Source organism: Cupressus sempervirens, chromosome 7 (genome assembly GCF_028749045.1).
Source record: "Cupressus sempervirens isolate cs-2001-9-10 chromosome 7, ASM2874904v1, whole genome shotgun sequence".
NCBI classification, from domain to species: Eukaryota; Viridiplantae; Streptophyta; class Pinopsida; order Cupressales; family Cupressaceae; genus Cupressus; species Cupressus sempervirens.
This window is the reverse complement of record NC_143124.1, coordinates 130,232,884-130,247,402: the sequence shown is the minus strand read 5'-3', so window position 1 is coordinate 130,247,402 and position 14,519 is coordinate 130,232,884. Positions and strand designations below refer to the sequence as shown.

The 14,519-nt window shown below is 38.3% G+C and overlaps 1 pseudogene; it reads right to left on the bottom strand.

Moving 5' to 3' along the window:
• The window catches only part of LOC149545839 (uncharacterized), a 79,867-nt pseudogene that overhangs the window by 53,146 nt on the left and 12,202 nt on the right, over positions 1-14,519 (bottom strand).

The window sequence follows — 14,519 nt, the reverse complement described above, 5'->3', positions numbered from 1 at the left end:
TTCTGGAAAGCATGCCTGCAGAATAAATTCTTCGCTACTGAGCTCTCAAGTCTTGGCACTTCGTAAATGTTTGAGATACCCATCGATTTAAGAACATCCCTTTTGCGAGACGTCACAATTACCATACTTTTGGATCCGAGGTTGAGTTTATTTGGCAAAAGAGCATACAACTGATTGATGTGATCCAGGTCATCCAAAACAATGAGGGCCCGAACAGAGTTCAAACGATTTGTGAGTACCACTTTGCCTTCGTCGACACCGTCTAATGACAAATTTTCAACGCCAAGGTGTGTAAGAAGTTTTTTCTGCTTCTCAGGCAGAGCATTTATGGATGCCGCATCCCGCACGTCGGGAATAAAACCGCATTTCTGAAATGAGCGAATGTTTCTGTTGAAGAGCTCTTTGGCCAAAGTGGATTTCCCAATGCCACCCATGCCTACGATCCCCGTGAGTTTTTCACTGTCTTCTTCACTTGTGACTGATTCGACAGAAGCCTTGTACTAGTTCATCCAAACCAAGTGGATATTCGGCTACATGTATGGGATCTATTTTCATTAATCCCAATGCTCTATTCACAATGTTAAACACACAACATGAATTAAGTAGAACCTATATATTGTAGAATCTGAAAACAGGTAAAGAATAGAGAGTATAATAAAGCACACAAATCAACAATTATTTCCATGCACTAATTAAAATTGCATTACAATCATTTAAAACGAATATATTGCGTGTTCTCCAACGCTACAAACTCCTTCTACGCAGATATTCACTCTATCATAAACAATGCAAACTGATACAATTTTTTAAGTTCCTCTTGCATGAGCAGATAAATATTAAAAAATATATAGAATACAAAAAATTATCAGTTCCTCATGCATCACTTTTCTCAACATATGTGGAATACAGAACTTGACTATCGAGGAGAAAAAGAAACAATACATACTTATTATTGTTAACCATTAAGCCGGAAAGGGACGAAATTTTGTGTATTGCCGCTTTCCACTGATCGAGCCTTTCCTTGGTGTATCTACCTCTCTTTGCATGTTGTGAGAATGCATCGGCATATATTCCTTTTCCTTGATCAATATATATGAGATCAGAGGGATCAACATGATAGAAAATGGTAACGATTGTAGCAGGGGCTCTGATTTTGAGCATGTAAGCAAGCTCATCCAGACACCATGAGGATTGGGCATAGTTGGGAGAGAAAATGGCAATGTGAAGAGAGGCACTGTTCATTACTGCTTGTATTTCTCTCTGTATCACATCGCCGGGCCGAATTTGGCAGAGCTCCATGGACGCAGACTCGGAGAATGGTGGGAACTGATCAAATATGTTTTGGCGATCAGCCTCTTGTAGCATTTGCCGGTTGAGGTCAATAGCTCGCATAAACCTGCGGAATGGAATAAGGCAGATCTGTACCAAGATGTTTAGAATGGACAGACACCATTCCTGCAACAATTTAGGGATCTCCATTAAAAAGTTCCCATTTTGCCTGGGCCTTGAAGAAGGTTCAGGCTGCTCAAAAGCCTCTTCCAGTTCAGGCTGCTCAATAGTGTCTTCGAGCTCAGGCTGCTCAGAATTGGAAGCCATTTCAAAGGATCCAAATTATCCTTAATACAGAGAAGAGACAGAACCACGGTCGCAAATAGAGGGAAAGAACGCTATGCGAGAAGAAAATAAAGATTTGGAGAAGAAGAAGAGCGAAAACATAGAAAATGGGCTGTCCAAAACTACGTGAGTTCGTAAAAATTTTTACAAAGAAGCGTCTCCGTTGAAGACGGCTACCTACGAATGCGGCCATGTTTGCGTAGATTGCACCATACATAAAATAGCATAAATATAATTGCAAAAAATGTACATATATAAATAGTCTAAATTAATAGATGGTAACATGGATGACAATAATTGCAACAAATGTACATATATAGATAGTCTAAATTAATAGATGGTAACATGGATGACAATGGATGACCATGCAAGCGCTCTGGGGCACCGGCTATCTAATTGATTATTTTTAATGTATCATGCACATTTTAGGCATCATGGCATACATAGGAATTATGGCTGTAACAAGTGATGGAAGTGGAAGTAAAACATCTATGAGAACCATGCACTATCCTATCTTGCAACTGTGAGGCAACTTAGGGAAAAATATCTGATTTAGAGAAAACACTTTCCCATACCATATAGAGAAAAATACCTCATATAGGGAAATATTTAATATTCATCCCCAATATCAATCAAAAAGATTTAAATATAAATTGATATAACATATATTCAGTAATCTTGAACTTCCAGACTTCATAATGGAATTTTTTTATTTTTATTTTTTAAATTTGCAAGTCAAAAATCATACTCATAATCTTCTAAATAAAGCATAACCAAATCTTAGAAATATTTTGTAGTCTAAGAGTCTTGCAGAATTACTATTGTAATTGCTTGATACTTGGACAACAAGACATGTTGGATGTAATCTTATGATTCTATTATGAGAAATTGGTGTTTTGTGTATCTGAATATCTGTGTTATTGTTATATTATGATATGTGGTTAATTGTTGATGGCTAGGATTTGGGGATTCTCCTACCTCTTACAGCATCAGTTTTACTTATAAATGTTATTTACAAATTAAAATGTTGTAAAGATAGACAAAGTTTAAGAGAGATTTAAAACATAAAATATAATAGTAATTTAATAACTATATTTAAATATCAACGCATTTAAGAAAGATAGATCTAAAATTTATATATAATACATCTTCACCAATCCATAAAATAACAAATATAAAATTAATTTAAAAATAATATTATTTATTTTGAATTTTTCTAAACTAATATACAAATTTTCTTTATGTTATTATTACTTATTGCAATTGCTCTCATATATTTCTATTTTATCCTTTCAATGAATTATAAGTATATCAAATATGATTTAAAAACTTCAATTGCTGATTGCTAATAAGTAAGCCAAAAGACATAATAATGAACAAGCATTCACTTAATTGAGAATTAAAGTCAATTGAAAATGTCTCAAGTAAATAGAAAAGCACGGTTCGGAGACACGTTGTGGATGGAAATGAAGCAACACTACTAAGTACAAAATATCTGTCTATTCTTCAAATGTACCTTCTTTGTTGATCTCGTCAACGATAATAATGAGAGTGACAATGAAACTCTTACTTTTCTTTTCTCCTTTTCTTCTTTATAATCAAATTTTCATCTATGATCTATCCCATTTGAGATTATGTAAATGCAATAGTGATTCAATTTACTCTAATGACAATACATATTTTGCTAATCTTAACTAATTTTTGTCCAATATTTTTGCAAATGCATTTGTGAATTATGGGTTTAACACCAATTGTTTGGGTCAAATTTCTGTGCCAGACCAAACCATGAAATCCATCAGACCATCATGTGAAAGTGTGATTACAAATACATCTTGAAAAATTCTCACTATATCTTCAATTACAACTATATCTTCTAGAATTCTCACTATCATTTTCTAGCACAGGTGGATTAGTTCATGTTAAAGTTGTCAATAATCTTTAAGATGAGTTAAGTGCAGGGGAAAATAAAAGAAGAAATAAATTAATGAACAAAAAAGAGAGGAAAAATAGGAACATATAAGAAGATACAACAAAAACATGAAGCACACCATGATGGTTACGAATTCAATTTCATTATAACTTTCCACAAATAGCACAAAAGCAGTGTGTGTTCTAGAAGCTTGCTTTACTATAACCTTAATGTAAACTTTTCAAACATGTAACATGTTCACACACCAAGTTATAAACATATAACATCTTCTATTTTCTACCAAACTCAAATTCATATTCTATTTTCCCCAAAGAGAGGGACTATAGAGCTAGGGGAGACAACCAAGTAGCCGCCCAAGCTAACTTCGAGCAACTGAGACTTCCAATCCATATGTTAAAATCTTTTAATTTTTTTCAATGAAGCGCCATAGGTGAGTGAAGAGCTTAAATCTAACCCTTTAGATTTTCCACATTTACGAAGCTCACTTTAGAACTTGTGGAGTGTGAGGTGGTCTAAAAGTGTCATTTTCAAATGTTCAACCATAACCCATTATTTTCATACCCATATGAGCACTCACCAAAAATATAGTACTTTTTGCACACATGAACCAATCAAGCTAAAAAAATGGTTGAAACTATTAGTACTTGTGTGATTACTATTGGTACATATGCTATCATTTTTCAAACTTTTGTGAACAATAATTGAGAGAATCTATAACAAGAGCTCCAGGAGAGTTTAAGTCCCCGTCTTATGTTATAGGTGAAATATATTACAATTTTTTAATAGTATAATGTATTAAATATAAGTGCAAGGAGGAGATTTTTTTAAGATAAATTTTTCTATATCACGTAATTTTGAGAAAATTAACATAACAATGATGAATTAATTTAATATAGTAATGTTAAAAATATAATGTGAATTGACTAATAAGTGTACTGATAATTTGATTTTGACAATGTAATGATGAAAACCTCAAAAAATTAATAATAAATATAAATATGATTTGTGAAGAAAATAAATTTATATTTGCATTCAGATGTTACTTTGAATTTTGAACTAAAAATAAAATTATAAAAGCAATTAAGTTGTGAGTTTTGAAAAAATTCCTCTAATTTTAACTCAATTATTGCAATTAATTTAATTACTGTTTAATTGAATTTATTTTAATTATAATTATTTGTAACTTTTCCTTAATCTGAAGTTTTTTATTGGTTGATTTGAATTTTGCAAAAGATTTTATTATTTTTTCAATTCAAAAAAATAACAATTATAGAATTTCTAAAAAATTTTGAAAAGTTTTTTTTGAAGAGTATTGAATATACCATTTGCTGTTTAAATGTTCCCATGTATGAACAAATGAATCCTCAAATACCATGGTTTGCCCAAAGCTATAATGGAGCTAAAGATTGTTTCCCTTTGTACCCAAGATATGAGGAAATCGACATTTTAATCACAAAGTTAAATAGTTGTACATTTAGATCATGTTGATGAGTAAGTTAAAATAAAATAACTAGCCACAAAGACCTTTAAATGCTTGGAAGTTATGCAATAAATCATACCTTACTCTAACGTCGTGTCCCATTACATTGAAAGCCAGGCACCCTTGTTAGACAGAGAAGACAAATAAAATAATTTATTTTATCATTTTTAATTAGCCACATTGCGTGTGAAATCTTCAAATGGCTTGTCGAGTACGAGGGCAATTCGACACAAAATCCAATATTAAGATCTTCAACAAGATGTGTCTTTAAATTTATTCTTCAATGTTGTGGATTGATTATGATTTGACAGCTGAGGAGATGACATAAATAACTGGTAAGGTACTTGGAATTAATCTCCAATAAATCAACTGCATTAATAACTGAACCTGCTGCCACCGAATTACAATCTTATCAGCTCTGTCTACAGATGTTGAATTTTGCTCAATAATAATATTCATAAAATGAATAAAACCTCACCAAAATAGTGTTAGCCAATCCTAAATTTATAATTAGTATATAATAATTTTTTTTTTTTTAATATAATTCCTCAAACTTTGCAATATGATAGGTTGTTACCAAGAAAAAAGAAATTAGGCGGTGAAAACAAAACATTAGTTCCCTGCCTTTTGGACTAATAATAGACATAGTAGTCATTAGAATGTGGGCCACTATTAGATCATCTCCCCTAGTCCGAATTTTATTGGTGAACCATTTCTAATAAAATAATAATAATTAAAGATAATTATCTTACCTACCGACATGGAAAAAAGATCACAATTCAACTCTGCACAAGAATGCTTATCGAAAAGTTTTAGAGGAAGGATTTTGAAAGTTGGGGAAAGGTGGAACCATGGATGTAAGGGGAATCAAAATTCTTATCAATAGTCCTCATCCGGTAAAAGTCACGGTGGGAAGATTCAATGCATGAAGAGAAAAAAAAAATCCAACAAACTATACTCATCCACCTGTTTCACATCATACTCCTCAGTGCCAATCTAGTCAACAAGTTGGGGAAAATTGGAAAGCAGAAGTCTTATCAAGACTATTCACCTAGTTGTCTCGCATCACACTTGTCGAGAAATTTGCAATCTTATCGACCATAGTCATCCATCTGTCTCCCAGTAAAATAGTGGACATAGACAAATTCTTTACCACTGTCGCATTGCAGGATAATTCTTGACTACAAAGGTTTAATTAACTACAGGTCAAACCAAGATGGACAGCCCTGGGCCTACTGTTCGAAGGCGAGATATTTAATTTGAAATATTAGTGGGAAAGGGACACGATACAACTTGACATTCACCAGAATGAGTAAAATGAAAAACAAAACATTCCTCTCTTCGAGGGTTTGAAGAAGAAGCCTATGTTGTCGATACAATTAATTTTAATTGCTCTTTCTATATTGTAAAAGTAATTTTTTCAATTAAGACTAATTAATATAAAGAATCAATATTCTAATTGATTGTAGATTTCTCTCTTTTCATAGTAATAGGGAAAATGATCTAGTAATCTCCTATGCCAACTTTGGGAATCTAATGCTCCTAATTCATACATCAAAATTTACCATTATTTAGGTGAAGCTCTATAGCTGAGTGAAGAGCCTAAAGCTAATTTTTCAAATTTTCTACATTTATGGAGCTCTTTTTAAACCTTGTAGAGTGTGAGGTGGTCTAAAAGTGTCATTTTAAAATCTTCACCCAGAATCCAGTAGTGACCATTGGAACATGGGTGACACCTAGATTCCAGAAGCGACTGTTGTCACTTAGGTCTACACCCTTGTCCAAGGCGTAGGCACGAGGATGACCTAGTGAAACACGGAAACAACCTCCAAGCTGTGGGACTTGAACTACGAGGTTGAGTCTCCGGAGAAGGCCAACTTCCTCTTATTTTCAGGGCACACCTATCTATTCTTAGAAGGGAAAGGGAGAAGGAGAGCATTAAAGAAAATCTACCTAGTCTAAGCTAAGGCGGTGATGCACCAAAACAGAGTGTTCAGACTCATTTCTGCCCATATATGCACTACGGAACTAGGGTAACATTCAAGGTCATACATTCATTCAAACTTATATCGGCCAACAACCACATACAGATCAGGAGACCAATTGAATAACACCAAAAAAAGAAGATTTCACTTGTATACTATTCAATAGGCCAAAGATAGATACAGTATGCAGAACCACTGATCTCAAGAATACATCAATGAGAGGCTAAATGCTACACACACACATTGATGGCTGAAAGAGATGATAGAGGATGTTTTATCTAGCTCAGAGACAAAGGGATTTTACACTACAAGTCTACGAGCAACAGCCGAGAAAATCAGGAAGAGTCGACCCTTACAAAATCTACAAAATTTGCCTTTATAGTTCAGGCGTAACTGAGATCTTTTACTGCTGAAATGACCCTGCAACTACCTACCATTGAGTCCCGTGGAAGACAATCATGGAAAAAATCTCCAAAAAAATTGATCTCTTTCGCCAATAATGTCCTCAGAAGACTGAAAACGGCGCCATAACTGCGCTCCGACCTGATAGATGGATCAACGGATGGATGGAGTGTCATTTTGTGTTTTACATTTACTCTAGTAGGTTGACATTGATCATGGAGATCAGATCGAATGATAAAATCGATTATCTTCGCTTCCTGGTTCATGAATCCGTCGAAGTCCAAAGGTCAACCGGGCTCCTTATGCATCAACTAGGCCGTGCGGGCCAATTGCATTTCTTTATTTTGCCACCTAGAGGTCCTCCCATGGTTAACCACCCTTCATTAGACTAACTGCACCACCTTGAATACTATCATGATTGTGACGGTTACACTAACCGCCAACCGCCATCCTAGACTGCGCCGACAAGACACGTGTCGACAAGGCGCTGTGTCGCCAACATAACCCTCACACATCTCCACCATAGCACGATGGCGCCTACCGTCGATCAGCCTCGATCCAACGATCATGGAGACTCGTCATTCAGCAACCTCTTTCCCTTGTAAATCACTGGGCCCTTGGCACATGTGGCACTTCCCTATTGGTCCGACGATTGCTTAATCCTTACTGCGCCAGCTGCATGAAACATGGTTCCACCATCACATGGCGCATGGGCGCTATGTCACCAATGTTAACTCCCAGGTAAGTCTTGATAGCGAGATAGTGCTAGTCGTAGATCCCTGTGGATCCAACGATCGTGAAGACTCGTCATTCGTGCTGAGACTACTGGGCCCGCTATACGCTGTGCACTGACTTATACACATGGCACCTCCTTATTTGGTTTGATGAAACACTAGCTGGCAACCCAAGACCTGATCCGCAGAGCGACCACGTGTCAACTAGGCACCATGTCGCTATGCAGAAATCGAGGTCAAATTCCCATAGCGCCATAGCACCCACTGACAGCGTGCCCTAAGATTTACATGTGTCCCCATCCAATTCACCACATCGACTGTGCTTGCACAGTACCCGCTAGGACCCATCCGTCTGATCATTCCTTGCCACGGTGAACTTTCCGTTTGGGTGCTATGTCGCCATCAAAAAATGCGTGGGTTTTCTGTTGGTGCCATGGCGCCTCGCCATATTTTTGAAACATCCGGGCCGTGAAACTTGTTTGCCCACCGCCATGAAACCTCTAACCTGCCATACTCTGAGATCTACGACCAGACCTATCCTACTCGGTGCCATATCTGTAACTACACCACACTCTGGATGACACCTAGTGATCCTTGGTGAGACCTAGTCTTGTCGATCCACGTGGCCGATGGTCGTCATGTCGCTATGATAAAATCCGCACATCTCTGCCATAGCAGGATGGCACCATCCGTTGATGTGACCCAATTTGACGATTGTGGGGACTCGTCGTACCTCGTGCTTCCGCCCTCCATGTCAATACACCTGGCATCGCCTTGAGACACGACCCCACCTGACATGCATCACCAGGGCACGATGTCGCTATCATAACCCTCACGCAACTCCTTCATAGCGCGATGGCGCTTTATCGTTGATCTGAGTTGATTTGAAGGTGGTGAACGTAAGCCCCGATTGTGTTAGCCGTGCCGACAGGAACTCTGACCTGGCACACCTGGATCCTCCTAATTCGTCGCCGCAACACCTGATCACGTCGGTCATTGAAACTCACCGCCGCGACTATTTCTGCCAGGCGCTATGTCACTATGGAGATTTTTCGGCCGATATGCAATAGCGACATAGTGCCAAGGGCGTCAAGAACCTTTTCTGACCCGCGAAACGCTGGACCCACCCCTGTAACATGTCGTCAGGGCGTCATCGCGCTATAATAAATATCATGCATTTCCCTTATAGCGCGATGGCGCCAACCGTTGGTACCGCTTAGATCTGATGGCCTAAAACTTGCAGGTTGTAACATTAAAACACTTATTCGAGACTAACCGTTGCACGAGCCACACTTTCAAAATTTAAATTCTTGGTGGTAAAACCAAAGGTAACACTTTTGGCGACTCGCAGGGGGCATGAGCCTGTTCAATGCATGATCAGTGCCTGAGAATGATCCATTGGGCCATGGAGTCAGAAAAGAGGGCCCAGAAGTTACAGGAACAACAAGAAGCAACTAAACTAACTATGTACATGGATTCACAACCTTTTCAGAAATAGGGCTTCAGATGGATCCCATTGACTGGAATGGGCAGAATTTCACCATTTGGCCTGCTTAGCTGGAACGCATTGGCCTATTTTCAACTGGAGATCAGATAAGGGCCAGTCCATAGTGGATCAAATTTGGAGTGCCTCCCTAGTTTTGCTCTGTCTGAGTCCCACTTGAGAACTAAATCTCCCTCTCTGAAGATTCTGGCCCTTGCCTTCTTATCAAAACTCTTCTTCATCTGCTGCTAGTGTATCTCCAGGGTTTGCATAGCTTTGTTTCTCTTTTCTTCTAGTTCAATCAACTCTGCCATTCTCGCTAACATGGAACTGTTTTCAACCAATTCCAGCTGATGAGCCAACCCCAAGGATGGGAATTCCAACGAGATTGGAAGTCTGGCCTCCCTACCATATACCAGCACAAAAGGTGAATTCCCAATAGATCTCTTGGGTGTTATCCTATCAGCTCATAGAGCGGTCCTTAATTTTTTATGCCAGACCCTTTGATTGTCTTCTATCGTTCTCCTTATGATTCTGATCAGATTTTTGTTGGAAGATTCAGCTAAACCATTGCCCTGTGGGTAGTAATTTGATGATGTGCTTAGATAGATATTGTGACTCATTGCCCATGCACAAATCTGGGTTCCAACAAAAGATTTGGCATTATCTGAGATGATAGTAGAAGGAGCTCCAAACCTAGATACAATTCCATCAAGGAATTCAACAACTGATGGCTTTGTGGCATCCTTCAAGGCAACTGCCTCTGTCCACCTAGTTAAATAATTGGTAGTAGCCAAGATCCATTTATGACCTGCACTAGATGGAGGATTAATGGGGCCTATAAAATCCAACCCCCACTGGATGAAGGGCTGATCCACTTGAATGGGGTGAAGAGGAAGAGCTGCAAGTCTCTGTTTGTCTAAGAAAAAAGCACATCTCTCACATTTTCTCACATACCTATAACAATCATGGAATAGAGATGGCTAGTAATATCCAACCCTCATGATCTTCATGGCGGTTGTTCTTGTAGAGAAGTGGCCACCCTCAAGGCCATCATGAAGTTCTTTAATCATCCTCTCAACCTGATCCTCTTCAATACATCTCAACAGGGTCCCATTAAAATCCCTCCTGAATAGGATATTATCAATCACAACATAGGGAATGGACTGCAGTCTGTATTATCTTCTTTTAGCTCTGTCCAATCCCTGAGGGTATCCATTCCCAGATAAAATGTTCCTCATGTCATCCATCCAACTCCTTGGGGTATTAACATTTCTTTCCTCCTGCTGCTCTGCAATTACCATAGCAGTCCCTTCATCTGAATCCTGACTTGATAACATTTCTTTGCATAATCCTCTCCCTCTTACCAACTTGGTAATTTGAATATCAACATCATATTCCATTACCCTAGTGATCCATCCAGCTCTCTTTTCACTGATGCCCTTGCTTAACAAGAAGTCTTTTACACTCGCATGGGGCACCAACAAATGGATCCTATTGTGGGATAAGAGGTGTCTAAATTTCTTCAAAGCTCTAATGACTGCAAGGGCTTGCTTCTCAACAAAGCTATACTTATCTTCATATTCCTTGAGTACTTCACTAAAGAAGGCTATGGGCTGCTCCTCATTCTTGTCATTTGTTTGAGTCAAGATAGCAGAAACACTTGAATCTATGGCTATGGCTGCCTTAAGTGTAGAGGATGAAATCTTTCTCAAAATTTGGGTTTATGAGAGTGGGGGCTGAGGCTATGGCTGCCTTAATTTCTTCAAAACTCTCCTTCCCCTCCTTGGTCCATGAGAAGACCATATCTTTCTTAAGCATGGCTATGAGGGGTTTCACCATGATGGCAAGATTAGGAATAAACCTTCTTACAAAATTTATCCTACCAAGAAAACTTTGCAGCCCTTTCTTGTGTTTAGGGAGAGGAAGGGCAAGTATTGCTTTTGTTCTTTCTAGATCAATGGTCAACCCATCCTTAGATACAATGTGTCTCTGTAATTTTCCTTGGCTTGTAGCAAAGACACACTTGGCTGGGTTGAGGGAAACTCCAAACTCTCTACATCTTAGAAATACCTGTCTCAAATGATCAAGATGATCTTTTACATTCTTAGAATATACAGGTATATCATCAAGGTATACTAAGAAAAACTTGTCGATTAATCTTTTGAAAGCTACCTCCATTTCCTTTTGGAATGTGGCACCTGCATTTGTTAGTCCAAATGGCATCTTGCAATAAGCATAGGTGCCCCATTTAGTAGTAAATGCTATCTTATATCTGTCAGATTCTTTAACCAACACTTGGTTATAACCAAAAAATCCATCAAGAAAAGAGAACCTCCTTGACCCACTGACCTTGGATAGAATTTGCTCCATAGAAGGGAGAGGATGGTGATCCTTAAGGGAAGCCTGATTAAGATCCCTAAAGTCCACACACAATCTGATTTCTCCATTCTTCTTCCTTATAGGGACAAGGTTAGCCACCCATGATGAGTGTTTGATAGGAAAAATTATGTTAGCTTCAATCAACTTGGATAGTTCCTTCCTCATTAAGGGTTCAATCTTGGGATTCACTGGCCTCTTTTTTTGCCTTACTGGTTTGACCCTATCAACTAAATCTATGGTATGCTGAAACAAACTAGGGTCAAACCCCTTTAAGTCATCATATGTCCAAGCAAACACATCATTAAATTCTTGACATAGATGAATGAAATTTTCTTGCTCAGCCTTAGAACATACCTTCCCCATGTTAAGAGACTTTCCATCAACAATAGTAACTAGAGCATGATCATCCTTTTCTGCAGCTAGATTTATTCCTTTGCCTCTTGTCTGATCATCAGGATTAAAGATACTCTCCAAGGTAATGAGACCCTTGGGCAACTTGTTGGAACTGAGGTGAATGATCTGATCACCATATTGATCTTGTAGTCTTGACTGATTTCTTTCTAAAAATTCTACTTCATTCTGCAAGAAACTCACAATCTTCTCATCAGACTCAAACACCTGCCAATGAGTATTATTATCAGGAACAGCAGGCCTTACTACCACCCTTATTTGTTGCTTCTTCTCTTCCTCAAGATTCCCTGGCACATCATAAGATGCACCCACTGCTGCAAGTCTATCATCATATTTGTTTTCTTTCCTAGGAATGTTCTGGATATTAAATGCTTGGAAACCCTCAAGCAAATCCCAGACTCTGTGTTTGTAAAACTTGAGCAGGCCATTTTTGGTGATATTCTGATTTCTCACTTGGTTCACTACCAACTCACTGTCTCCATATACTTTCAAGTTTTGAATTCCCCTCTTTTGGGCAAGTAGGAGACCTTGGATCAAAGATTCATACTCGGCCAAATTATTGGTACAACTAAATTGGAGCCTAAAAGAGAAGTATTATCTTATTTGTGCAGGAGAGATCAACATAACACCAGCCCCTGCTCCATTTCTATTCCTTGAGCCATCAAAGTACATATTCCATATTCCACTTATGTCATCATTAGCTCCAACAAGATCAAGAACTTGAGCCTCCTTCTCTATTATGCAATATGTACTAAGGCCTGTCTCAAGAGTTTCCGACATAGGCTCAAACTGACACGTATTCGCCCACTCATCTAAGAAGAAATCAGGAATCTCTACTATGGAGGTGGCAGGCTCATTTACTATGTCATTTTCATCCATCTCCAAAATGGGGCAATTCATATTAATGAAGTTGGGAGTGTAGGGTTTAGTGTGATGAAGGGCTTGAGGTTCTGCTCTAATTGAAGCATTGGCCCCATATCTAGTCTTAAATGACATATAAGACCAATCAGCAGATATGAATCCACCTATTTGGGTAGTGGAGTCTCTTGAAAGACAGATGGCAAAATAGGGCTTGACTTCAGCAACATATATGTCTTGAATCACAGTACAACCAGGGCATGCATGTAGGGCCATTTCCACATTCCTAAGGATGCCTACGGTTTTGACAGTACTCCCATCTAGTTGTAACACATCCCTAATAATGGGCTCATATTTCATTCCTAAAGCATGAGCAACACACCTAGGCATTACTGAGCTGCTAGCCCCCGAATCTATAATGCAATTATGGACTAACTTGCCCCCTATAATCGGAGAAACATAGAATGGAGGAGGTCTAACCTTTTTTTTTTCTCCACATCACCTGATGGTTGTACTAAACTAGTGTCAGTCTCCATGGTAGATGACTAATCTTTGGGCTCAATCTTTTCCAATTCTTGCTGTAGCATCCTTTTCTGCATTGGTATGGTGGCAATTGCATCCCACATGGAAATGATTACATTGGTTTTCTTCATTTGCTCTACCAAACTCAAGGGTGCATTAGGAATTTTGGCGGAAACTTTGGGAGATGTACCCATGAGAGACTAAGATGGAGCAACATAGGGATCACTTGCATCCTCCTTTCTTAGACCTTGCCTTTGCTGTTGTGAAGTGTTTGTCTTCTCATTTGCTTTTTGTGTATGAGGTATAACACTCGAAGTTGAGGCCTACTTAGGAGAAAGGGGGGCAGTATGTTCCATAGCTCTCTTCTTGCTTCTTGTGTTATGAGCAACGAAATCCTGGTTTACATTACAATGCTCCTCCATCTGGTGATTCATAAAAGAACAATCACCCTGCCTCTGAACATATGAGGCCTCCTTGGGATGATCTTCCTTGTGTGATTACTTTACTGCGGACTCCTAAATAGTTAGGGCCAAATAAGATTCTACTTTCTGACATAGGTAGTAGGTATAAGAATAGTTACATGAAGGATAGAAGTCTTGATCTTGGACTAAGTTATTTTGAGGAACTAAAGCTCTACTCTGATTTGAGCTTGAAGTAGCAGCATGACTATTTTGCCTATTCTGATCAAAAGAGCTATTCCAATGATTAGGAGGCCTAC